Source organism: Simochromis diagramma, unplaced genomic scaffold (assembly GCF_900408965.1).
Source record: "Simochromis diagramma unplaced genomic scaffold, fSimDia1.1 OVJJ01000603.1, whole genome shotgun sequence".
Lineage (NCBI taxonomy): Eukaryota > Metazoa > Chordata > Actinopteri > Cichliformes > Cichlidae > Simochromis > Simochromis diagramma.
In genome coordinates, this window is record NW_024387414.1 from 10,446,825 (window position 1) to 10,474,177 (window position 27,353).

General features: G+C 37.4%; 1 long non-coding RNA gene across 2 annotated transcripts; it reads left to right on the forward strand.

Annotated features, from left to right (window-relative positions):
- Nucleotides 1-1,464: 1,464 nt before the first annotated feature.
- On the forward strand, nucleotides 1,465-26,975 carry LOC120721454. 2 transcript variants are annotated; one of them, XR_005693167.1, is made up of 4 exons: nucleotides 1,465-1,918; nucleotides 2,326-2,402; nucleotides 18,588-18,660; nucleotides 18,993-26,975. It is a non-coding gene; the product is annotated as an uncharacterized LOC120721454 (long non-coding RNA). The 2 variants fall into 2 exon arrangements; XR_005693166.1 differs by having other exon boundaries at nucleotides 1,465-2,402.
- The last annotated feature ends 378 nt before the right edge of the window (nucleotides 26,976-27,353 follow it).

Below are 27,353 nucleotides of genomic sequence, written 5' to 3' on the forward strand. Positions count from 1 at the left end.
AACTAAAAACTTAAGCTACTTTTAAGGTTTCGGCTCTTTTTAAAACAACAAAAACAACATTCCAGCCAGTAGCTGAAGTGGTGAAAAAATATATGTGTATGAAACTAAATACTGAAGCAACCTGCTGATTTTTAGGTTCTTTATGACATGCTGAGATAAGTGTTTTTGCTGCTGCTACCTAGGTGTTCTTTTAAATGAATCAATCAAGAAGCATTAGTAAATGAACATATCATTTAAGACACTTGGAATAACCAAAGTTTACAAAAGAGAGTTCATATTCTACTTAACATTTAAAAGGAGTGACTGAGCCCATCAACTGGCCAGGAAAGTGTTTTAATAAGGTCAGCATTGATGCATTTTCCCATAGAGTTCTATAGGATAGGAAGCCTGTTTGCACACACTGGGGTTGCCTCCTGGTGGCCACTAAAAAGCATGCAGATATGAGGTTGATTTGGCTTCACCTTTCAGACTAGCAACCAGTGGCGGCTGGCCCATAGGGGGCGCTCGGGCTCCGCCCCCCCAAATGTGGAGGAGTAAAAATATATATTTTTAAAAAATTCATCAATGATAGTTTTACTATGTGTGTGCCCATATACAGCCAGGCGTATTTTAACATTTTCACCAGCTGACTCATTAAAGTTCAACCAACAAACGGTGTTTTTCTTCTTCTGGGGCGCTCGTCAAAGCGCCCTTGATATGCAGCGAAATAGCCTATCATTAAATGGTTGCCAGGGGAAATAATAATATTTGACCTATCAGCGTCGCTGAATTAAATGGTTTGGGGGCGCTTAAAATTGCGCCCCTGCAGAAAACGCGCGAAGATTTGCTGTTCTAGAATTTTACCCTCAGTCAGTAGCCTAAGTGAGCTATAAGGTCAGAGAGAGACAGATGGCAGCGGTATTGTTAACGGTTGAGGCACAGCCTCCCCCAAATTCGGTTAGATCGCTTCTAACCTACCCTTTGGCCAGAAGGACAATGGCAGAAAAACTGCAAGTTAAAGAGTTGGGGACCTGACAAGCCGAAATTCAACTAACCCAGGCAACGAAGGAGAAGTCAAAAGCATACAACAGACTTTTGTCGGAGTTGGTTCCAGCGCAAGTCGTGGCTGACAGGCTGTGCATATTGATTTATTATGATGCAGCCGGCTTTATATTGTTGCTTGATTACACCACACAACATTGGATTGATGTAGCCTAAGTAATGAGTAAGTGGACACATTCATTTTTGCTTAAAGGCTACTGGATGCTAATTTCTTTCGCTTTCTACCTGTAACTTATGTAGCTAGAGGAAAGCTTTCTGTTGTGTGTTGCCATCTAGTGGGCATGAGGTATCACTGTATGAGTTAATCACCTAGCAACAAATTAAAATTGTGTTGTTTGATGTACTCATTAAATGGGTCATTTTAGTCGATATCATAAAAATTGCCCCCCCTGAGATTTTTTTCAGGAGCCGCCACTGCTAGCAATCTAGTCTGAAAGGTGAAAGGTTAGCACAGGTGAGCACAAAAAGACAGATTTGTGCTTGGTCTATTTGTTTCTTTGTTGTAACAATGCTTCTTGGCAATAAATCTTATACCCTTGCAAAGCCTTTTTATGTCCTCTTACTTTTCTCTAGATTTTTCGTGTTTTCACCTCTCGGCATGAAGCCCCGAAAAAGAAATGAAGTTCCTGTAATGACCACTTGAGGCTGGCTCTAAAAGCGAGTCAGTCTCAGCAGATTCACGTGTTAAAATTCTCAGTTTTTGAAAGCGTACTTTTACAGACTAGTAAAAAAAAATTGGGCAACTTTCCTTACACCTGCTGTTGAAGTCTGTTATGGCTTACCTCGCTAGTTTGACTTTTGTGGCGTTTTTGGAGGATTTTCATGAAATCATCTGACATTTACATTATGGCTTTCTGTATGTTGCTGTAAGCGAGAGGTAAGCTTTCAGCTGTCTAATTATGTATCTCGGTGCACCTGTGCATTTATCGATGCAGCTTGCTGACCAAATGAGTTAGCACGCACCAGCAGCACACTGTAAAATATAATTAATCCTAGCTAAAAAGAGAACTAGATTATTAAATTAATAAAGAAAACACTAAAATTATACTTAAAAATTAGCTTGCATTAGTGTATTGAAGACCTTTTTTGTATATCATTTGCCAGTAGACGATGGTCCAGAATGACACCAGAGGTCAAAAAAAGTAAACTAACTCATGAAAGGGACACTTGTCAATTTTTTTTCTTTTTGTTTGTATTTGAAACCATTTAGGACAGTGTTCTTGCAACTTTTTGGTTAAGTAAAATCCATATTCTTCTACATTATTTTTTAATTTTTGTAAACAGGAAATACACACAGGATGTGGGATCTCATTCTGTAAGACTTTTCTGAGGTTTGGTTCAGTCCGGTCTAGTCTGGTCAGGTAGGCACTTATTTCTTGCATCTTTCTGTGAATATTGTGTCTGAGAAATTGATTGATTTTCTGACACTATTGTGTATATTTTGTAACACGATAACCATATCTGTTGTAATGTGTGCATCAATCAGACTCGTGATGGATGGTAGACAAACACATTTTTGAAAGATCCTGTTTTTAGTGTGACAGATACAATATTGCCAACCATTACGCCAAGATGGGATATTGTCATTGTACTTTTAAGTCAAAGTCTTCTGAGATTTAAAAAAAAAAAAGTGTTAGAAAAGTGGTTTTGAAAACACTGAACAGGTAATTGCAGATAGCACTCTCAAATGCCTCCATAAATGGCTTTTGATTTCAACTCCAGGCAAACAGGAGCTTTCCATTAACAGCATTTGGCAAATCAACATCTTGAGGTATAATTATAAACATGTTTCCAAGAGAAAATGCTGTAATGGTGGCTAGACAGCATGTGTTGATAATTACATTGTGGATAATGGACAGAGGATAGTAGCACATTGCAGGCGGTGCTGGACCCAATGGGCCATGATAATTAACCAAAATCTTAATGACATCGGGAAAAATGATTCCTCCCCAGCTCGTATATGATAAATGTTTAATGTTTCATTACAATAATGATGGGAATGCAAAATGCCAAACCACTGAATGTCAAACTTTTGTCACTGTTGTCTTGTAATTAGAGAAAGCTCCAACTGTCTTAACAATTTCCCAGAGCAGCCTCAGCCAGCATTTAGCGCACTCATGAATACGTGGTGACAGGGAAGGGAATTGTATGGAGAGCATAGCCAGTTGCAGAGTCTAACAGTAATTTAGCGTTTGTGTCCACTGTGTGAATCTTAATCCTTTTAACAATTAAACAGTTAAAAATAATAGATCTTTTTACAGCATGCTCTCCTTTGTGTATATATGTTTCTTGTCATCTGCAACTTAGCCTGCTGGAAAGATAGCACTTTGTCTATTGTAGTATATTGTAGAAGTGACAAAGTGAACCACAGTTGTCTTGTAGAAATGCATTAGTCAGGTTATTTTGACCATCCCGCCTCTCTGTAAGATTGCTCTACACAGTCGAGAAATCCCTGTTCAATTTCCGAGCTGGCTGTTTTAACCCACATAGACTCCAGTGGGAGATGTGATCAATACACTGTACTTGACTATCATTATCAAGACTTATATCTCCTTCAGTTCAGGGCCCATTAAATCAGAGGACCACATTTTTCTGCCCGGTGTCTCACCAAGGCTCTTGAGTCACATTAAGGTCTGATTTACGCGTCTTTAATGATGGGCCACTCTTAATTAGCTGGTGGCACAAAAACGCAGCCGCTTCTGAAAAGGATGACCATCTAAGGCTCTGGAAGATGTTTGCTTCAGGCCACACTCAATCTGTCATCCGTATCAAATCGTGCTCACTTTGCAAAAACAGCTTCCACTGGTGACTGTGGCCATACCTCATATGTTGAGAGATGCCAGAGGCAATAATGAATCCTTGCTGAGATTCCTCCTTCCCTTGCATCAATTCAGAGTGCCAGTTATGCAAGGCTTTTGGTCTGCAGCAAGGTCTCTAACTTCTCTTTCCTGAAGTATCTGCTGTCAAACAGAGGACACTGATGAGTTCTTCGCTCCTTGTTTTGGTCACAATCCATTGGCTCCAGCCTGAGAGGCTTTCTATATCATTAGCAAAAAAATAATTTAGTTAGTTTAATGGAGTGACTTAGACTAACAAGTTGTTGCAACAAGAGTACCCTGAAGTGACTTGAGATATATTACCACAGTAGTAGTGGTTGCTCATTAGCTCCTTGCAGTGTTATTGCAGTTTGGCTCATGAGAAACCTGCATAATATTCATGCACGGCTGTAAAAGAGAGACGGCTGATAAATTGCATAATAACCAGATTAGCAATATGTCACACTAAGCCTCTGGCAAACAGCAAGGGAATTGGGAAGATTCTACCCTTCCTGTGAGATGAGAAAGATATAAATAGAAACCTTGAAGCACAATTTGTCAAGTTACATGAGCAGAAATGCATTCCCCTTTCTGCACCACCCAAAATATGTACGCACCCTTTGAAGCAGATTTCATCAAGTCGTAATGAAAATATTGATGTATCTGTGAAAGCATTGACAAATATCTTGTTAAAGGTCACATTCATTTCATAACCTTTATTTTGTGATCCTTGGCACATTGGGTGACTTGAAACAATCTTTTATAAGATGAAATAAACTCTGGTCATTGTAGTGTGATAATGTGTTCCATTAGGCCAAATTATCTGTGGCTGTTCAAAATGATAATTCTGCCTGTTTGGAAGCCTAGAAGTGGAATTGTATTGTGCAATTTAGTCAAGGTTGATGGCCAGGCACTTTGTTCCCAATGAAGTTCCAATTGTCACAGAATCTGATGTAAGGCTTCCAAAACGACTTTGTCTTTGTTTTAATCTAAGAAGAGAGTACACGAATAAAAGAAAGAACATTTCACTCTTTGAAACGCTTCATTCTCCAAAACACAATGAAAACAGTACATTGCAAAGCGACTAGAGCAATTCTGAAGCACTGTGAAAAAGGGCAGATGGCAGTCTGTACCTGTAGATCTAGTCTCTGTTTGCTTTGTAGTCTCTTTATGAAGCTCATTTATTAAATGAGCTTCATTCATTCTTTTAAAGACCAAGTTAGGTAGTTGTTCCTTTTTGTGAGATGAGCTGCATCCCTACCTTCCCTTCCTTTACATTTCACCCTCACAAACTTGGCCACAACACTTTTCTCCCACTTTTTAATTATATGTAGCTGTTTTCTGGTGCACCATCAGACTCTGCAATTCACCTGTTTACTTTCTGTCATAGTACTATTAAATATTTGCGGGTCCTCTCCCTAGTGGAAGTGTTTTTTAGAAGGCAACAAATGAAAAACGTGTGTGTTCCAGTGACGTTGTGAGCAAGTCAAGCCATGAATTTAGAACAGGATATGGGCTCGAGGGTAGCTGTTTGGAAAGTAATTACATCAAAGGCTGTTGAGGGAATATTTGCGACACAAAAATTGCTGCTGATGATAAGCAGGGCCCCACAAGGCAGTAGTTATGGACTCCTTGTGGCCAGTGCACTGTTGTGCTTTCTCTTACAAAATAATAATTTATCTTACAATGATGAGCCCACCTGTCTATAGTTACTATACTGAGGAGTGAAACTGTTGGGTTGCTTCTTGTGCCTCTGAATGACTACATGTTACTATCCAAGGTACCCAGATGCATAAATTTGTCTATGTGTGGGTTGTGAGGGTTTTTATTTATTTATTTTTTTAAGAATGGCAGCACTGATATATTATACAGTGTATGTGTTAGATATGTTTCTTCATATCATCTGGCAGAACAAAAGGCAGAAAAGATCGTTGGGCTGAATGAAAAATGTTGTCAATGTTTTAAGAGTAGTGTTGCTCTGATTCTGCTGTTATACCCTTAGCACTATCTGCTTTACGTTCCAGTTTGCATCATTGTAGCTGGTGGTGGAGAGCCATGCGGTGTCTAAATTGTATGTAAGTTGGACACTGAAATGATAAAAAAAACAATTAATGAATAAATATATATCAGTTGTTTTTTTTTACAAACTCCTTAAAAATGGCTTTTGGCCATGAAAATCCAGTATCACTGATTATTTTAATCAGGATTTTGTTCTTATCTTTGAATAAAACTCTAATGTTCTGCTTGATTACTATCTCAGGAGATTTCTGGATTCTTACTCCTCACTTAATCTTATTGTTGTCAGTTGAGATGAAGTAAGTTGTATGATGTTGTTGCGTCCTCCTCGTCGATGTTGCTGTATTACTGGATTAGTTCTTAGACGTTCATGACCTCTTTCTGTACATTTACTGACTGGGTTTCGCCTTTAATAGTTGAGGTGTGTGTGTGTCTGCTTCTGTAATGTGCAGTAACACCCCGCAAGCATTAGAGCTTGTCAGACGGTGCTGACCTACATAGTCACTGTTGAGTCATGGATGCAGAGGTTGGTTTTGACAACCTTGCATAGTTTTGGTTGGCAAGAAATTGTTGCCCATTCTGGGTGGCCGTCAGTGTGCTGTGTAAGGGAGTAATGAAATCTGTTAAACTTGTTACAGAGGCAGTCAGAAATTACATCATCATCATTTCCATCATCCTTTGTTTGCCCACACATATTATATAAGCCATTATGAGTTCAGACAGAACAGAGTTAGCAGTGAGTGATGACAATCAAAAGATTTTAGCTAAGACAAACAACTGTTCATTTAGTATGCAAGTTATATTTATTATATTGCAATCGTTTGCAATTCCACTGCACCCCTTCAAGTTTCAATGATAGGAAATATAATATTCTCTGTTGTTTGGTGGGATATAGGAAGTCCTAAAGCACAAACACTGCAAAACTATAATATAAATGACCATCACTGCAAATATTTCCCTTTATTTATAAACTCTGTAGGCAACGTTGAGTAGCAGCATATCTGCAATATTGTTATCTACGAGTACAAGACATTGTTCTCTTGATCGTACTTGGGTAATTATAACTGAGTGAAATAATGCCAGTGTTGCAAATTCTTTAAAATTGAAATAGAGCCAGGCAAAGAATTTACAGTACATGGTTCCAGAAACTGAAAAACGTCTGGCATAAACTCATTTGCAAAATTTAAAATGTGATTTTCATTAACCAGAGAATATGTCTGGAATTTTGTTTCAGGGGAATTGGTGTGAGAGCTTAAAGGGGGCTCAGTGTGCATTGATCCTTTACGTTATCTGAGAGACTGTGATTTTGGAGTACAAACTGCCTAGAATAGCCCAACAGTTTGATGTACAGCACAGTACAGGAGGTCATCTTGTTATTCTACCAGAACTTGTTGCAGAGTTGAAAGTTTTAATTGAGGCTACTTTCTTTGTGAGTTGAGATTGGAAAACTTGAAGCACAAACCTCAAATTAGACCGTGCAGATGGATCACATATATTATTCCTGCTTTAACCAACTTAAATGAACGACCCCTAATACATCTCCTGGGAAATGGCGAAGAACAGATTATCAGTATCCCTGCCTGGGACACCTGAGGCCCAATGTGAAATCATATCTACGAAAACACACAGGTGTGGTTCATCTTGTGTAAGGAGACAGTTCTTGATTGGTATAGATTACATATTGCTTAATGCGTATCAGGATAGTGAAAGTGTATGTTTTTGAGGCATTTAAGTATAAGACAGTCAGTCAGTGCTATTTAGGTGGCCATTAAAGCATGATAATATTCTTTAAATGCTACGTGTGCATGTGTTCCTGTCTAGCTATCTTTGTGAGGACCGAAATCTGCATTCTACTATACTTGTGAGAATCAACAGTCACTCACCGGTCCTCACAAGTTTGAAGGCATTTTTGAGGCTCAAAATGTGGTTTTAGAGTCAGGCTTACAATTAGGTTATGGTTAGGTTTAGGGTAAGGGTTAGGGTTAGGCATTCATTTTTGATGGTTAGGGTAAGGGGCTAGGGAAAGCATTATGTCAATGAAGGTCCTTACTAAGACAGCTGAATGAGCTTGTGTGTGTACCTCCAGTAGCTGTACAAAAATTGAGCCTGTTATGCCCACATACATTGATCCTTGGCCTTATAACCTTTTGATATTCTTCCATAAATAATTTCTTATTTACAGTAATATCTGATTTTAGTATTAGTAGTATTTTGATAAAAACCTGAGGTCTGGCCACATCATCCTTTATGGTGAACTGACTCTCATAAACACACAAACACACACACACAGCTAAATATATGTATATATATGTGTGCATCTTCTTTAATCTAGTTAATACAGTATATCTGTGCTGTGTTTTATTGATGTATTTAGTATTTGATTTACTGCTTAAAATCTTGATTGAACTTAATGTTAACAGCTTCTATCTACGGACTTTAATTTCTGAGGAGAGTGATGCATGTTGGTCACATGTGAGTCTAATCTTAAATCATGGACAGAAAAGTTGTGAAAAATTTTAGAAAATGGTTTGTTCATTTTTATGAAAAGAAAAATGATGAGAAAGATTAAAGAATTATTATTTTAGTACTTTTGAAACAAATTTTAATTTCACAGTCAGTGAGCATTTGGATAATGGCAAAACAGATATGAATTACAATTATATTTTATTCTGACGGAAAGAAATTAAATGTGCTTTCTTATTTTAAAAAAGTTCATTTATTGTTATTTGGAATTTATTTATTGTTTTGTGTGTGTGTGCGTTTGCACCAGAGTACATGTGTATGTGGGAGTAGAAATGGGATCGGTGTACAGAAGCAGATGTTTTCTCAGGGGGTGTGTGGCACTCTCAGCAGTGTTTGGAATGGGATACACGCTGTGCTCACTGTAATTGGTGCATGTGTTAAAGCCAAACCTTCCTAAGGTCCCTTGTGAAGTTTGTTATCCTGCTTCCCCACCTTCTTCCCAGTGGATTGGATTCCAGGTCGTTGCACTGCAGACACTGAAACTTGCACATACTGGCTGAAGGAAAAACAAGAAGGCAGATTATACTGAAAGTCACTGATATTCCCAAAGCAGTTGTTTGTTTTGAATTCACCATATATCTTCTCTATGTGCTGATCGCATCACTGTTGGATTATTTTTTTTAAAACCATTATTTAAATGATCTAGTAACAGTTTCATGAACAATTTATATACTGAAGTGTTTCTGTCCTCCTCTCCTTCATCTTTCTTTTGATTAGCTGCAACTATCTCTTCCTGACCCAATCTTGCCCCTCTCTGCTGCCACAGCAGCACTGGTTGATGCCTGACAATGTCTGAAACAGTTTAATTGGATAGATAATCATTCTGACCAGACTATTCAGCTTTCCCATGCGGGTTTTCTTAAGTTTTTAGGTACCGTGTAAGTGAAAAAGATTAAGCTTTTTACATGATAAGCTGTGTTTTTGAAACGATCCCACACTTTTTGAGTTTGTTCTCATTATAATTACTTGCCTATTATCAAATAATACCAGGACCTGCTGTGTCTGTGAGTTTTGACTTTTTCTTCTTTGGTCAATTGCTTTCAGAGTGGAACAATCAACCAAGGAGTCAGATTGACTTATGTTTGCATGGCTGTGACTACAACCCTACTTTCTACATCTGAAATATTTTCTCTTAGCAATTGCAGTTTGGACTCTGACACCTTCACAATAGACTTGTGCACCAGACTGCTGGCTCTCTAAACAATAATTATATGCACGATTATTTGAAAAATAAACTGCTTGTGCAACAGAAAAGTGAGTTTTTAGCAGTCATCACCTTTCCCTTAGCCATCCATAAATTTTGTGGATAAGCTGAGGCTGCAGTATATTTATTACTAAGTAGAGACTGTTGATAATATTGTCATAGTCTTATTTTTAACAAGCTTTGAATTTTTCTAATTATCGTGGTTCTCATCAGTATGAGTGTATGTCCCTATTATATGATATTATATAGATATTATATGATTTCACAAATGTGATGACTTTCTTTAGAATGAGAAATCCTTTTGTTATTTTAAAAACAGATATTACAGTAGAGCAGTGGTTGGCACCGTCACTGCAGGAATGCCCTGTGTTCAAATCCACCTGCCGGCTGATGTCTTTCTATGTTGAATACTCTGTGGAAGTTCTTCCACAGTCCAAGGACATGGTTATTAGGATGACTGGTGATTCTAAATATGCCATAAGTGTTAACATTTATCAGTCTTTATGCTTTAGCCCTGCAATAGCCCTGGTGACCTGTCCAGGGTGTACCCTGCTTCTCACCCAATGACAGCTGGAATAGGCTGTCACCAGACAAGAGGCTATTTTCAGAGTATTGCCACTACTGATTAGGGATTCAGTCGATAAGATCCCTCTTACTTGTAAAAACTGAGGTTTTTGTCAGAGCCAAGATAAAATCCCCAATATCATAATAAAGTGTATGTGTAACTATTTTTGTTAGTTTCCTGCACTCAAATAATAGACATTTTTGTTTATCGTGGCTAGAAATAAGTATCAAATGCTTTACTGTCAAATAACATAACAAAGACTCATTTAAAGACTGCCTTTATTCTCTGCACCCTTTCTGAGCCAGAGAAAAACACTGACTCAAGCGTGCCAACGCTCCACTAATTTAGCTCAAAGCCATTGTTTTGCAGAGTACAACTGTCAGAAAATGTGTCAGCAATGATTTGATGTTAACTGATGAATTGATAATTTTAAAGTTTTAATATTCAAAGTTATTAATTCTCATAATGACTGTTTATAATACATGTGAACTGCTGTTCTTAACATAACAGTAACAACATTTCTGTAAGAATAATGAGTGGATAAAGGCTGGGTTTTATAAAGGGCACCAATGAACATTGATACAAAGAGTGCAATAACAAAAGACAAATGTTGTTTTGGTTTTTTTTTTTGGTTTTTTAAAGAGAGACCACAAAGTGAATATAAATGAAAAAAGGAAGCTATATCTGGAGGCCAACTGTAAATGTACAGCAATGTGATCTCATAAGTTTCTGAGAAATGGCAAATGATTTCAAGCATTTGTCTTGAAAAAACAGTTAGGAAAGCAGTACTGTGGTTATATAAAGTGTGACATGAGACAAGCTGTGGAGGTCTTCTCATTTTGTTCTGGCAGTGTTAACGATCACCAAGAAATTTTTCCTAACAACTTCTGATATTCCATAGAAGAGTTATAATTTAATGCCCTTATTCCTAATGATTTTCAGTGAAGCTCTGGCAGGTGGCTGGTCATGACACTTGCTCTGTGCTTGCCAGATTACAGACAGGATACACCCTGTAGATGGGAGAATAGTTTCAGAAAGATGAAAAGAATTAATTTAAAACGGTGCCTTCAACTGAAACAATATGTCAAGTGAAAAGTACCTTCAGGAAAGAAGATTACTGAGAAACATGAGCAAAATGTTATCCATTCATCCATCAATTCTGCGGAGGGGGGGCTGGCTATCCCAGCTGTCTTGCGCTACGTTCACACTGCAGGACTCAATGCTCAATTCTGATTTTTGTGTCTGCTTGTTCACACTACAAATAAAATGCGACAGCAAACGCGCTCTAGTGTGAACCCTCAAAGCGGCCCGCATGTGCAAAAGAAGACGTCACACACAACGCGCTCTATTTAGACCCAGAGCAAACAATATTGTTTGACTGATGGCCCTTAATATAAAGACTTCGGACTTTACGTTTCCCAGTTTTCGTTTTAAGTTATTTTTTTATTAACATAATAATGTAAATAACCTAATAATTATCCTTATTGCTGTTTTAGAGGAGCGGTGCTTCAAAGGATAGTTGCAGATTTCTGTCAGAATCTGCAGATTATACAGTATAAATAAAATGTTCACGTTTCTCCAACGTTGTCTTCCCAACAGTTTCACTGACATCTACACTGGATGGCCAGGAAGCGTTCACGATGTCTTCTCGGGCACTTCTCCAGAGCTGATAATTGGCGTCGGTCTTGTGTCTGTGACGTAAAAGACAGATTTAATGCGACATGACCGTTCAAACAGCAGTCGCTTTCTAAAATATCGGATATGTATCGGATTCAGTACCACATACGAAAGTGACCCAGACTGGATTTGAAAATATCGGATTTGTGCCGTTCACACTGTCATACCATCATCGGATATGGGTCGCATAGGGTCAAAAAAGTCGGATTTGATGCGCTTTCGCCTGCAGTGTGAACGTAGCCTTAGTGCGAGAGGTGGGGTACACCCTGGACAGGTTGCCAGTCTGTCGCAGTAACACATAGAGACAGACAACCATTCGCAAGAACATGTAAACTCCAAAACAAAAAACCCTGGCCTGATAATGGAATTGAACTCAGGACCTTGTTGCTGTGAGGCAGCAGTGCTCAGTAAAATTATAAATTATTATAATTTTTTTTTTTTTTTTTACTACATAAAAATTGAGAGTTTAAAAAGGATCATCTATTACTTGTAGCCCCATGTGAAACATTGTCTTGCTGTGGTTTTCAGTCATATCACACTGAACTACAGCAACTGTAAGTGTCTATTGTATCAAATAAATATTTCAAGCTTCAACATGATAAGGCCCTCTTCCTCTGTGTCGCCTCTCCAAGGCAGCTCTTTGATAACAGATTCCTCTCTGCTCAGAGACGTCATGATCTGTCTTTGACCCAAAAGCATCATCCAGATGCACTGCAGTTTCACACGCTGCGGACGGCTGTCATATGAAGTTCAAAAAAACACATCTGAAGCATGCAATATTTATTGCAATATCCACAGAGGGGCTTCCAAAGACGCAACTGTTGCAAATAGCACTTACGCTTTCACAATAACCCTAAGCCATTTCTAACAGACGTTGTTATACCCAACTGAGTGCCCTTGTCTCACTGGTTTAAAGGGATAGAGCTACAGTAGAAATATGACACATGTACTACCAAGCATTAACAAGAAAAGTAAAGTTTAAATCACAATTTGATAATGGATGGCTCTTTACTTATGCTTCTGTGCCGATTTACTAGTGGTGTGACAAGTAACTGTTTCCTTCATAAGCCCTTGGCTAAAATTACTTGAAGCTTTTTCTTACAGCTTTTTAGTTTACACTAACCATTTCTGATTTTAAAAAAAAAAAATCACAGCTGATTTTTGTGGAAGGGGAGAGAAGACAAAAAGGAGGGTCGTAAACAGGCAGGTAAAAATGTGTAAAGTAATGGTTAGAATGCAATAGCATGAATCCAAGGCTATTTTAGATAAATTTAGACAGGTAGCACATGTAATGAGGGGATAATGATTAGTGTGACTGGTGTGAAGAGACATCACTGGGATGTGATGTTGGAAAGATAAATAAAACAAGTAAAACTGTGTCTACACTGCTGTTTGAATGTGATTTAAATATTAATTAGGCGCTTTTAGTTGACATTTGTCATTGTAACTTGCTTTGATATAATGCTGATAAGGATTGAAGTGTCAGCAGTTGTTAAGTTCAAAGTATACCCTTGTTATCATGTCAGTTTAATTGTCATTTGCAGCCTGAACAGTGAATACAAGAGTTATAGCAATGGGCAACTAAAATAATAGAATACATTTAATTAACTGAGCAAGAGAGATATGATAAAGTAGATAAATAGTGAAGACTCTGAATTTTAAAAAAAATATGAGAGTGATCTTAAATACATTTTTAGATGTTTTTACAACCTCATTGGGTATACAGAGATAAATCTCACCAAAATCTTGCAAAGTCAAAGAAGCAAAAAAAGGGGGAAGGAGGATCAGAGCTTTTCAGTAGTGTCAGCTTGCAGTTAAACTACTGCAAACATCCTAGTAAAATGTTTTTGGAATAGCTAGAGTGACAAAGAGACTCAGAAAACCCCAGTGAATTGGAGATTTCGGAGCTTGTTAATTTCCCCTAGAAGTGAGAAACTTACAAATGAGCTTCTGGTGGCCAAGCCTGTGTCCATGGGGCTTAGTTGGGCCCAGCCCCCAAAAATAACATGGATCCTCAGTTTGTGGGCCCACCACCAGTGGGGGCAAGTGGGTCAGGTGTAGTACTAGCTGGGCGGTAGGCAGGGGCTTGGACAAGTGGAACCTCAGCATCGTAGACTGGGTTTTGGGACATTGAATGTCACCTTGCTGGTGGGGAGGAAACTAGAGCTAGTGTAGGAGATGGACTGTTATTGACTAGATATAGTAAGGCTCACCTCCAAATGTTGCAAGGGTTCTGGAGTGGAGCATGGTGAGAGCAGTATGGCAGTTTTTTTTTTTTCAAAAAAGTGAGAGGGTCGTCACTGTGAAACTTCAAGTTGTGGAGGGTAGGGCTCAGATTGCTGTCTGTGCATGTGTGCTAAATGGCCGTTTAAAATACTCAGTGTTCCTGGATTCGATGGGTGGACTCTTGGAAGGGGTTTTGCCTTGGGACTCCATAGTTTTCCCGGAAAACTTGAACGCTCATTTTGGCAATGCTGTAGACGCCTGGTAACTGAGAGAAAAAACAGTGGTGTTTTGTTGGTTGACTTCTGTGCTAGACATAGGCTGACTTGAATCAAACCATGTTCAAGTACAAGGTGGCTCACGTGTACTTGTTACCAGACCACAAGTCAATAATTGATTTTATGGTATTATCTGAGTCGATTCTGTAATTCCTTGGACCCTCGATGGAAAATAGGAGCAGAGCTGTAGAGCTGCAACGATAGATATATCTTGATGGAAAATAAACTCTACAAGTCTTTGTTTTTCCCTTATAAGGAATATCTAGTATGGTGACGTTAAGTGCTAAGGTAGTTGATGTGTCTCAAATAAGCTCTAGGTGCATAAAACAAAAAGACTGATGCTACAATAATTGGCACATCTCAGAACAATAGCTCCAGTGCTTTTTGTTTACTAATTATATGAATCGTAGAAGGATTATTACACAGCTGTCCTGAATTATTTTCATCTAGCTTTGTACTTTTTGTAGGGGGTGGGGGTGGGGGACATGGCACTGTGCCATAACTTCACCTTCAAGTGCTTTAACATCAGTTGGATGGCTTGCTTAAAACCAGCCTTCAGGAAATGTAGCTGTGGTTAAAAAAAAGAAAAAAGAAAAAAAAAAGAACAGTTGCCATGGTGACGCAGTGGCAGATGGGTCAGGAGAGCTGGATTTTGGTTTCTATGGGCCACAAGACTTCAGATGGGGTGTGGAGTGGCTAGAGCTGTAATGAGTGTTGTTAGGTATGTTGACAAACCTGCTGATAGGCCTCAGTAAGGTAGGTGTGGGAACTTACTCTACAGCACCCTTTATCTCATTAATCTTTTGGAAAGGATATTTCAGAACAGGGACAAGGTTTGCATGGAGTGAGCGCTGATTCAACATACTTTTCCCCATATGCAGATGGGTGACTTTAATTGTTGCACCTAATTTCTAATGCAAAGAGGAATTGCATACGAAGATGTGCATTCAAATGAAATATTCAAGACTTGTAATGAAATATTCTGTCAGTTTGGAGTTTCTATCGGTGACTCTGCCAATAGAAATGCTTTCAAGAAGAGAGGCCGGCTGCTTTAATGAGCCTCTGGGCAACCACAGCCAGCCCTCTAAACTCTGCCTGTTTGTTTAGTGGCCTTTATTTTTTGTCTGCTGTGGACTTTCATAGCAGGATGATAGACCAGATATTGAATTAATAGGTTGTTGAAATTCTGTGTGTCCCTTTTCTGTCCTGACGGCATGCAGGAAGATCATCATCTTTTTTTTTTTTTTTTTTTTTTTTTTTTTTTTTTTTAATACCAGATTCTCTGTCTTGATCTGTACTTCTGATATGCACAGTAGCAAAGATAATCATGTCTTGGGGGCATATAATGTATTGCATTTTATCTCTAAAACACATTTTCAATTAATAGGGAGATGGGAAATTGATACTCCATCAAATTTGATTAAAAAAAAAAAACAAGCAACAATGTTCTTCTGTTTTTTTTTTTTTTTTTTTTTTTTTTAAATCCACATTGCTTAATTAGAGACACACTGGATATATTAATTATGCCAAGAGGAAAGGAACTGGGATGTTAAATTAAATCACAATGCAATGGCTCATCTACAAAAAACAAGCACCCTTTTCAAGGTTTGAAATGTAATCGCAAGAGTTCAAAGAGAAGTTGAATTACAGTGGCTTTGATTGTATCTGGAGGTGAAACTGCAGAGAGGAAGAGCAGCTTTTTCTACTCTTGGGATATCCTTATCAATGTTGGCTATAAAACATTACCCGTTAAGAAACTACTTAAGTCCGCCTACTAAAAAAAACACATAATAAAGAATTTATTCTACAAAGCAGATAAACTTTTGATATATATTACGTAATCAAAACTCTTTGTTAAAAATCTATTGGTAGTATTTTACATTCCCTTTAGAACAATTACATTTAGTAAATTACCTCCTAATCACCAATTTTCTTGCATTGACCTTGATGAAAGTTGTTTTACTTTGCAAGTTCTTTGTTAAAATATGGACATTTTTTCAGTGCCACACAAGACAAATGATGTTGCCTCTAGCTTTGTCTTTTAAAAAATAAAATGAATAAAGAAATAAATAGAAAAAAATACGTAAATAATTACAGATTTAACTCGATATACAGTCTAGAATTTTTATTCAGGGACGGGAGACAATCTTCACTTGGTAAGGACAGGAATTACACAGCTGATAAGTGAACAGTTGCATATAAGATACAGGCTGGTATGTGGTAGTAGGTAAGGCATGAGACAGGTGAGACAACTTTCACAATGGTGTCTGTCTCTGTGTGGAGCTACAGTTGCTTCTGACAGTCTGCGTTGAAGATTTGTTGTTGCACACTGGCACACTGAACCAGAAGTGTTTATTCTGAACAATTCAAGCCTAGGATTTTTTATTTTTATTTTTGGCAAACATGGGTCAAAAAGTCAGCGAAAGAGACAAGGAAAAAGCCAATGCCCTGGATAATAAAGTAGATATAAATCTGCTGTGCAATATAAAGCGCCTTGAGGCGACTGTTGTTGTGATTTGGCGCTATATAAATAAAATTGAATTGAATTGACAAGACGTACCTTTAGTGAACTATGATGAATTAATAAACCCTGAATGATTATTTAAAGCCACATGTTACGTAGTTCCTCTTTATTTGTTCTGCATTACATTAATTTTGAATTTCAACTGTGTTGAAATAAAAATTGATTAAAAAATGTGTATTAGACAATTACAGCGATGTTGTCTGCATTTGAGTCCAACCTAACCCTCTTTAAGGTCTGCTAAAAATTCTTGTATGAAGGAAAACCTCTGTGTCGAGTTGTGAAAAGCATAAAACCTGGCTTACAAGTTTGAGGAGATGGGTAATTAGGTCGGGCCACCTAAACATCAGTGAAAAGTTTTTCAAGTGTTTTGCTTAAAGTTCTCTGGTCTAATTTATCTAAGGACAAAGATGCAAACACGTACATGTTTGAATCTGTAATACAATAATATTATTTAAGCAACATAGGCCCTAATAAATCATTGCAGAAAAGAACCCGATCGTATATATAGTGTAATGTAATTGGCTTGTCTGCATGCACAGAATGAAATTAAGGTTACTTACATTGGCTGTTTAGTGATTACAGATGATTTATTGGGACTGTTTAATAAGTAAACTAAAACAATAACTAATGTACAGAACATCCTACTTTTTCATCCCAAGAACATTGAAAGTTATTACAGAGACTGTTTTTAAAAGCTGATGAAAGAAAAATGTTCAGCTGTAACACTCTTTCCTACTTCAGTATTAATTATAATTGTAATATTTTTTTCACTATTGGTCCATCTACAAAAGGTTTCTATGACATAGGAATAGCTCAGAGTATAAAAATCACTCATCAGTGTCACTGTGTCAGTGCATAGCATCGCTGGGATTTCATATGTTGCAATAGCTGTTTCACAGTGAGTGTATGTTTGCTATATTTATTTGTGGACTTAGAGCCTCCGTTGTGATTTCTCCTGTCTTTTAGCTTTAACTGCTCCTCTCCAATATTCAAGCCCTCCATCTTGGCCTTAATAGGATCAGTGATGTAACACATGTACCTTAGAATCCTGCGTTTCTGGAAAATTGATAGTTCTGAGGTGCAGTGTGTTCCATGATGCTTTTACCAGTTAACAAAAATTTAATATGCCATTGTGAGGAGAGAAAATATATGAATAATACATGGATCCAAACTACTGTGTTTTGCTAGCTAGATATTTAAAGTAGGACTTTAGTCAGTGCTTGAAATGATCAAACCTTTTCTCTCAGATGTGAGGGATACATCTCTTTGGAATGTGTGAAAATAGGTGTTTTATAACCGGCTTGTCAGCATTAATGTAAGGGCCTGTATGCACTAAAAATCCACTGAGTGGGGCCCAAATCTTGTCAATCAAATCTTGACTAAGAATTTTAGCTTTATGTCACCACTATTACTACTAGTATGCTTTGGGCCAATAGCATTACTGGTGGTCCTTTGGTCATGGTGTGTTCCTGCATAATTTTTGCATTGCAAAGGCAAATTTGAACACTGATAATGGAAACAAGATAATTGTTTAATTTTGTTCAAATAAAACATTGTAATTGTGTGTTGTTGTTTTAGTTTTTTTTTTTTTTTTTACTATTATATTTTTTTCTCAGTTTACTTGAGAGTTGATGTATTGTCAGTTTGAAATGTTTCAAAATTTTCATTTCCCTGCTTTTCAGCATAGTTTGCATTTACTGTACTAGCAACATTTCATTAGGGCTGGAGTCTATCACACCTGTCACAGGGTAAGAGGCAGGGTGCACCTGGGACAAGTTGCCAGCTCACAACAGGTAAAAAAGAAAAAAGAAAAAAAGCATGCTTTATAATTTTTTAATGTAAATATTTGCTATGCATTCCCTTTTTATTGTGATTGAATTTGAAAAAATACTTTTACATTTTAAAATTCCTTACTGTTTTTTTGTTTTTTGTTTTAGCTTTAATATATATCTGTTTAATCTGGACATTGGCAAAAGCACTACAAAAGAAACCTTCATCTGTAAGGATGAAGGTTTCTTTGCCTTTCTTTGCCTTTTAATCTCTAACTGCAAAACAACTTCCCTTGTGATTTCAGTATCTGTTCTTTACCTGCCCCTCATTTTACCTGCTTCTTTGTGTTTCTCAGGTGCAGCTACCTCTCTCAGCATCCCAGCAGAGGAGACATAGTTGCTGCATTGGAATGAAGACTTCTATTTGACATTGATGCACCTTTGTGGTATTATATGCAAATTGACTGGGATAAAGGCGGAGGCTGTTTGATGTGCAAATGATGAATTTGGGGCACTGAAAATGTGCATACCACTGCTTTTCTGTTAATTGCCTTCCCTGTGGAGTCCTGAAAGTTTATTAGAAAAAGAATGAATGTTAGCATACAGAGAACAGTTTTTGGATATCACACCTTAAACCAGTGAAGGATGTAGTTTATTCAATATCACAACTCTGAATAAAATCATACGCTGTAATTTCTTTCTTTTTTTTTTTTTTTTTGGTCAACCAGAGTCCATGTCTTACAGTCATATAGGGGGAAGGCTTTTAGCCCTTTTTGTACTGTTACAGTAAATGTAGCCAGTGTTAAAAGAAACAAGTTTGTTTCTTGTACTGGTTCAAACTGCAGTGAGAGCCACAAAATCAGATACATTATCTCACTTTAATTGATTCTCACCATACATAAAAGTGTAATAACTTGATCTAATTGCACTTTCTGTCCATGTCAGTTATCACCACAGCCTAATACCCTACACTCCGAAAGAAACAAACAAAAAACCAATAGTTCAGTCTACTTACTGTCAGTACCAGTCGAAATGCACATACCTAACCAAGCTTTGATCAGTTATAGATGGTGTGTGTGATCAAAGACATGCATATGACTTGCATAATACATTATCCATTGTTCTGTTTAAGTCAACTAAAGCACATCAAACGGGTTGCATAGAGGTCTGCTTACAGGCCTCTATGCAAATCCTTTTTGATATTACTTTGAAGGCAAAAGAACATGGCTTCCAATGCATAGAAATGGATCGATTCATCCATTGCTTTATTTATTTTCTGCTGCTTCTTATCTGAGCCTGGGTGATAGTCATGGGGGCAGCAGTCTAAACAGAAGCCCAGACCTCCCTGTCTCCAGTCACCTCCCCCAAATCATTTGGGGACACGTAGGTATTCCCAATCCAGCAGATAAATGTATATCGTTCCTGCCTCTCCTAGGTTTGCCCAGGACCTCTTGATTGGTAGCTAAACTCTATAAACAGATATCTACAAATCGATATATTCAACCTGTGCACAAGAGACAAGTTCATTTGAAACTTCGCAGTGTTAAAATGTTTGATCTATTAGCATTAAACAGTAAGTGGTGGATGTCACACAAAGTCAGGCCCAAATAGAATTGCAACTAGATAACCAGAAAATTATAGCACCATCTTTTATTCGTTGAGTAAAGTAAGTCTTTCAGTGCGTGCGTGTGTGTGTGTGTGTGTATGTGTGTGTGCGGTTTTTTTCCCCCCTCCTCCAAAAAAAAAGAAAAAAATCATAGCGTTCACTGATGATTGAGATCCTTAGAGCTATCAGCAATTGTTCTGAGCTGAAAGCATAAAATTTTCTTTGACATCAGGGTTTGCTTTAATCCAATATGACATGTATAGTGAAACGAAAATGTATATGGACTATTGTGTGCCTTTTTTATAGTCATGTCTAATAAAAAGATGGTTCGATTAGTCAAACACAACTGTAACTAACAGCATTAATAGTAGCTATATTCCATTTTCTATTCCTGGTGCCAGGGCCCTGAATGCTGTCTCACTGGAGCACTTGCGTGGAGCTGAGACAGCATTCATGCTATTTTCTTTCTTTCACTTTTCTTTTCTCGCTACATGCAACATTAGTAGCAGTGAATTTTGCTGAAGCATGGATTTTTTTTACATTTAATTTTATTGGACTTTTGTATAGGTGGGTTTTAACCACATTTTAAAGGATGAATGATCAAGAAAGTTAATCTTGTTACAATATATTTAGAACAAAGAATTGATCTGTATAATTTCTAAAATTCAGGGTATACAAGAGATTACGCACTTTTTAAAGGATTCATTTAGGATTATATTTTATTTTTGGTATTTAACAAAAAATAAATAAATTAAAAAAGAAAATCCAGTGAAAAGGTCAAAACCAAAAAAGGTATTCAGTCCATCACTCAGCACGCTTGACTGTTTATGCTGAGTTGCTTGCAGAGGGGTTTCTATTTTGTTACTTTTTGGTTCCTTTTTTTGCAGGTAGTGTATAGGTTGACAGACATCCACTTGAACAAGTTTAGTTTTCCCAAAAAAGTTAATTATCCTGCCAAAATTATTCCACAGTTTGGCTTGTAGCAAGCATTTACAGTGGTCTGTTTGTATTTAGTTTCTTCTAGAACCAAATAGTTCTGAGAACATGCTGAGGGTAACTACCCAGCTGTGGGCTGCTCAGAGAAATCATGCTTCAGGGGCTTTTTTTGGTTCACATTTGCACCACCAATGGAGTGTCAAAATGATTTAACATGCAGCCAGGAGTTGGTACAGGAGTATATAGGCTTGATAAAGCTGGCTTTCACAGTCAGTCCAATAGTCTTTAGTCTGTTCCATTTTAAGACCGATGTCAAGAGCTGTTGCTTGGCTAAGGTTTTACTTATGTTTATAGAGGTTTTTTTTTTTTTTCTTCAAAAGGGAATCATTATGCAGCATTATGTAGGGTATCAATCAACATATACTTGGTTCACCCAACGTTTCCTCTCTGACTTAGTGAGAAATAAAACCTAAAACTGATAATTGCGCTCTTGTCCTACAGTGAGGAATCAAAAAGGGCGTCTTTGGAAGAGATATAAAAAGTATTAAAAGCTCCTCGTCTAAAAGGGTACTGTCTGGTCAAGTATACCAACTGATATAAAATGGTGCCATTTTTAAAGTCAAAGGGTGGACACAGAAAATATTAGATTGATGTTGTTTACGTCTATTTATTTACCAAAAGTGCAATAAAGAATCTGGCAATTAATTAATGTTTCAATTTCTATTAAGGCTCAAATAAGAGGCAGAAAATGGATGAATGGATATTTGGACGACTGGGTGAATTTTATTTATTTTAAGTTCAATAATGCATTTCTAGGAGCAATTGTGTTAAATATTCATGATTTCAGTTATGATCAAAATAATTGTGATTATGAATTTTGCTCAAGCCCAAGAGCAGCTCTAGATATAGTATATTCTGAAGTTCTTGTTTAATTATTACTTTAAATCAATATTTTTAGGAATTTACTGTGTAAGTAACACCCAAGAGTACTGCATATGAACTCGCACGCAGTCTTGAATCATACAGTACATAACCACTGTCATATTGTTCTAATTGTTCAATTTTTTATGTCTGGAAAAACTGATTTATTTTGAGTGAGAGTGCCCCAACAGCAGATTGTCAGATAGGAAAACAGGCAACTTGTGAATTCTCAATGATGTTCTTGCACTGTGCTGTTGGTCCATTGCTCCAGCCCCACTGTGATTTACTTTCTTGCTGCATTGAGACTGTTTACTGGCAATATGTTGAAGACACCAACTCTGTTCTTGTAACATTGCATGCTTATTTGCTTTGTTGTCAGATTTGATGATAGATTAAGGTATTGTTTATTAGCCTACAAGCCTATAAAGAAAAAAAATTTAATGTTTTGGTAGTTTTGGTATGTTGAAATCTGTATTCATTTTAAAGTTGCACATGTCTCTTATCAAGATTTATCTAGTATTTCCATTCAAAGCAGGAGAGTGCACTGTCTCCTCAGTGCTGAGAAATTCAATGCATCACAGGCCAAGTTGCAGTGTACTGAGGAACTAAATCATTTGCTCTCTTAACACGCTCACAGCTGCTTGTAGATAAGGGTTTGTCTTGTGTTTTTAAGCAGATATTTGACGAAAGATGGGTGTTTTCTGTGCCCACTGAGGAGTGAGCAGTAAAAGGAATGCAGTAAAAATTGCCAAGGTTGACTAAGGACAGATAAGAGTCACAAATTTATTATAATTAAGTAGGCTGCCCCTGCCTCTCAAGCTGTTGTACTCTCTACTTCCATTAACAAAATAGCAGACATGAAGAGCAGAGAAGAGTAAGGAGAGATAAATAAATATTGATCAGTTATTCACTGCTGAATCTAAATAAGAGGAATGTGCCATGGTGAATCCTAGCAGTTTGAGTTTAAATTTTACTTGAAATACAATGGAAAGATTACTTGTTTGACAGCTATACTATACTATCTTTTTAGTATGTATAGGGACAAGGTTGCTCACTGATGCTTACGAGCACATATATTGAAAGCAAACCCATACCCTAACACCTAAGGATAATGCCAGTGATGCTTTTTTTTGTAGCCTAACCTCTGTAGCTAGCCAAGGAATTGCAGCTCATATAAACAAATCCAGCTTCACTAACCCTTCAAAACATTGCTTGTATTTCTGTTTCCATCGTAACAGCAGTGTACTTTTCAGCCAGAACATTCCATATCATCTTTATTGAAAAAAATAAATAAATCTGTGTACAACTGTGTGTTTTTTTTTTTTTTTTTTTTTTTTTTTTTTTTTCCTGAGTAGACTGGTTCATGTATCTGCACTTGCCTCCAGCATTTTACATGTTGTTACTGTTCAGTTTCTGTGGTAGCTACATCATCTTTGATACTATAGAAACAGTACATGGCTTGTTTTTAGAAATTTGACATCAACTTAATTTTTTTATGACATAATCTCTGTACATGAGCCAAACCTTTTTGCCTGAATGAAATAAATCACAAAAATGGCATTAAATGTGATTTTGTGCATACCTGCTTGCAGGTGTGTGTATTAGTGCAGTGGGGGTGTAGTTATGTATACAGAACAGGTGACAACACAACCCCTCCCAGAAAGAGAGGACTGACCCTGCAGTATGGTGGGCTTTGTGATTAATGGGGGGGGGAACGGAGTGCAGGAGGGCTGAAGCATGATTAATTGAGCTCAAGACCTCATCTGCAATATTTTGATGAAAATGAAGAGAGGAAGTAGGGTTGTTTTGTGTGCAAGTGACAGTTGTGTGTGTTCATGTTTTTGGGGGATGGAGGGTTGTATGGTAAGGACAAAGTGTCCTTTTGATTGCATGTGTTCATATACAGGAGTATACCTAAGTAAATGGTCTTGTGTGCGTGCTTATGCATGATGATCCTTTTTTTTATCTTCTCCCTTTTCCATATTTTGTAAAACTCAACAGTAACAGGCATTCATTCTTCTCCTTACAAGTGTACAAATCATTTAACCTTGCCAAGAACAAAACTACAGTTTACAGTTGAGCTTTTGATAAAGTTTAAGTTACCCTTGCCTGAGGGGAATGACATTGTGCTCCAGTAACTTTTATCTTATTCTGTTTCACGACTTCCTCAAACCGTGCAGAGTTACGAAACCGATCCAAAATGGTGAGGATACACCTTGAGAGAGAGCATTAAAACAGCCTTTACAGATGAGCTGCAATTATCACTCAGCATGTTAAGGGCTGAATTGTGCTCAAGAGGAAAGTCACTCTACTGCATTTGCCTGATTGAACATCAGTTCTCATAAACACTGCAATCACCTTTATAGTCTGCCCCAGACAGTTTGATCCTCAGGGGCTGTAATAAACACCCATGGGAATATGAGGTGACAACACAGTTGCCGTTATGTGATAAGTGAGAAGTGATAGCTTACATTGCCATGAATGTATTTCCTTCAATTGATAGATTGAAGGATCTAATTAGTATGTAAGCTGCAGTGGGTACTGGTTAAGTTTTCGTACAGTATATATAAACATACAAATTTTTCTGCTCTTTCAACCACTAAATTGCCCTTTTGAAAGCTGATGACTACATGTCACCTCCTTGTTTTTATATAAATAAACTGTAGTAAAATGAAATTTCATGTACAGTGATTTTCATAGTGTAGTTACTATTTCTGGCTCATCTGTCATTTACTCAAGAATACAAGAAGCCTAATGGCAGTGCAGTGCTCAGCTTGGCTCAGTCCAGTATGATTCAATACGACGATGATGTATCTGACTGCATCCTTTCCTCTTGTTTTCAGTGATAGTATTATTAGAATATCACAAACATAAGATTTATGAGACTGAAAATATAGTTTTTATGCTATACTACCCCTGTCTTTGAAATTGCTGCCGATCAGGCCTGGCACAAGAACAACTTGCTGTTGTAATCCAACCTCCATCTATCCATTCTTTTTTTGAGAAGCAATTAATGCTCAAAAATAAAACTCACAACATATGCAGTGTTTTGCATCATATTGTGCCATCAGTCAAAATTCTCCAGACGGGGCTAATAATATGAGTTACCTTTCGTTTCCTGTAAAAAAACAAACCAAAAAACCAAAGTATGAATAGAAGCTGAAAGAATTATTGAGATTTAGAATGACATGTTGCATCTGTGCTCTACAACTCAATGTGACAGGACTAACTGCAATGCTGTTTTGTTTTTCTTCCAGGCCAGTCTAAATGCAAAAGAGATGCAGACTGAGAAAGGATGATGAATTCTCTTCTTAGGGTTGCTCTGACTGTATATCTCAAAGAAGCGGGCTTTAAACCCCCTAAAATGGATCCAATTACGAAGAGGGCTTTTTGGTGATGCTTGTGGAACTGTATGTAATTGTGTAACCCTAATTTTCCTGGCACGGAGGCTCTGACAGAGGCCTGTCATCTCCTCTAAGGCTCTTCTTTCAGGCACGATGCTGAAATGAGATCTCGTCTTAGCTGCAGAAATGCTGAAAGTAATATAACGGACACCAAGAGAACAAAATCACCTTCTTACAGAGAAATCCCTTAGAAGAAGGGCTTTAGCTTCCATATCTACACTGGTCTCTCAGCTGACATGATGCAGTGAAGAGGGCTGTGTGATATCTACTTATAGTGCAGTCTTACAGATGAGAAGAAATTTTTCATCTCTTAAAGCACTGAGAAATTTAATGTTGCCGCTTAAAAAAAAAAAAAAAAAAAAAAAACTATATTCAGTGCATAGTTGTGTAAATATATGCTCTTGAAAAAAGCAAAATTTATAAAAGCCTAATGATGGAAAAGGACCAGACGGGCTTTGGTGGCTGTCTAAATTCACCTTTGTGCACCCATTCCACCTGCCTGTGTCTCTCAGACCTCGTAATCGGCAGCAGCATCCTCTGGCACGGCAATCTAATGGCTCATAAATGTTTTATAGCAGTGCATGATCTAGCTGTTCTGTATCTACCTCTGCTATTATGTGTTCTTTGAGAGAAAGAGATGAAAAACAGTCAGTTCCCTATGAATGAATGGATTTTAGTAATATTTTTTTAAATTCATATATAATAATGAAACTCTTTCATTTTTTTTTCTGTCACTGAGAAACAAGAGCCATGTTAACCATACTGATATTCTTCTGATGATAATGAATTGTTTTGAATAGTTGGTTTAAGTGTGTGTGTGTGTGTGTGTGTGTGTGTGTAAATTACTGCAGATAGTAGTAGCAAATCTTCTGCCTTTGATCTTTGTAACCATCAAAGAGATCCGACCTCCCAAAGTCAGACAGCCAGCAACATGCAGTGCTGAATTTCATATGCTTTGAGAGAACGTCAAACAGCATCTCTTCATTTCTCCCTTGCTGGTCAGTAATCTCTGTAAAAGAAATACTATGAGACTGCATAGATAATAAACTGCCAGCTGCTAGCACATACTTAGCACAATAACAAATGTAAAGGCGAACTACTACATGTAGCAGTGAGTGTAAAAAAACAAACAAAAAAACCAATTCAGTTATTGTATGGCCCAGTTTGATCTTTTCTTACACTCTTATGACAGTAATCCTTTGTAGTAAAAATACCCATTTGCTTTAATTGAATGGAGTAGAATGGAATGCTTGATCAAACTACCGTAGCTTTTTGCTTCACATTAGTAATTACTGCTTTTAAATCTCTGGGATTGAGATGGTTAGATTTGTGTTTTTTCTTTGGTGTTGTCTGACAAGGTGTGCTAAGAATTAGGCACTTAAAAATCAAAAACTATATACAATCTTCCTTTTAGGGCAGCGGTCCCCAACCACTGGGCCTCGGACTGGTACCGGTCCTGTGAGTCGTTTGGTACCGGGCCGCGAGACTTGAGGCTCAGGTGTGAAATGTATGGTTTTCAGGATTTTTATCGGCTTTAGCGTTATTTTGTTATCGTTTTTATCGTTAACTCGGTTTTCCTGGGTCTTTTCACTTGTGTTATGAATTGGTACCGGTACTAGTTTTATTTTGTTGTATTTATCCGGGACACCTTAAAGGCGGGTCCTTGAAAATATTGTCGGGCATGAACCGGTCCATGGTGCAAAAAACGTTGGGGACCGCTGTTTTAGGGTACTCTTCTTGTGCATATCTGGGTGGCTTCCAGTGCAAATTCAGTTTTTAGAATGCTAAATTATAAAGTATTGTGATCATGTCTATATTTTAATCAAACTAAACATAGATAGTAGTCATCA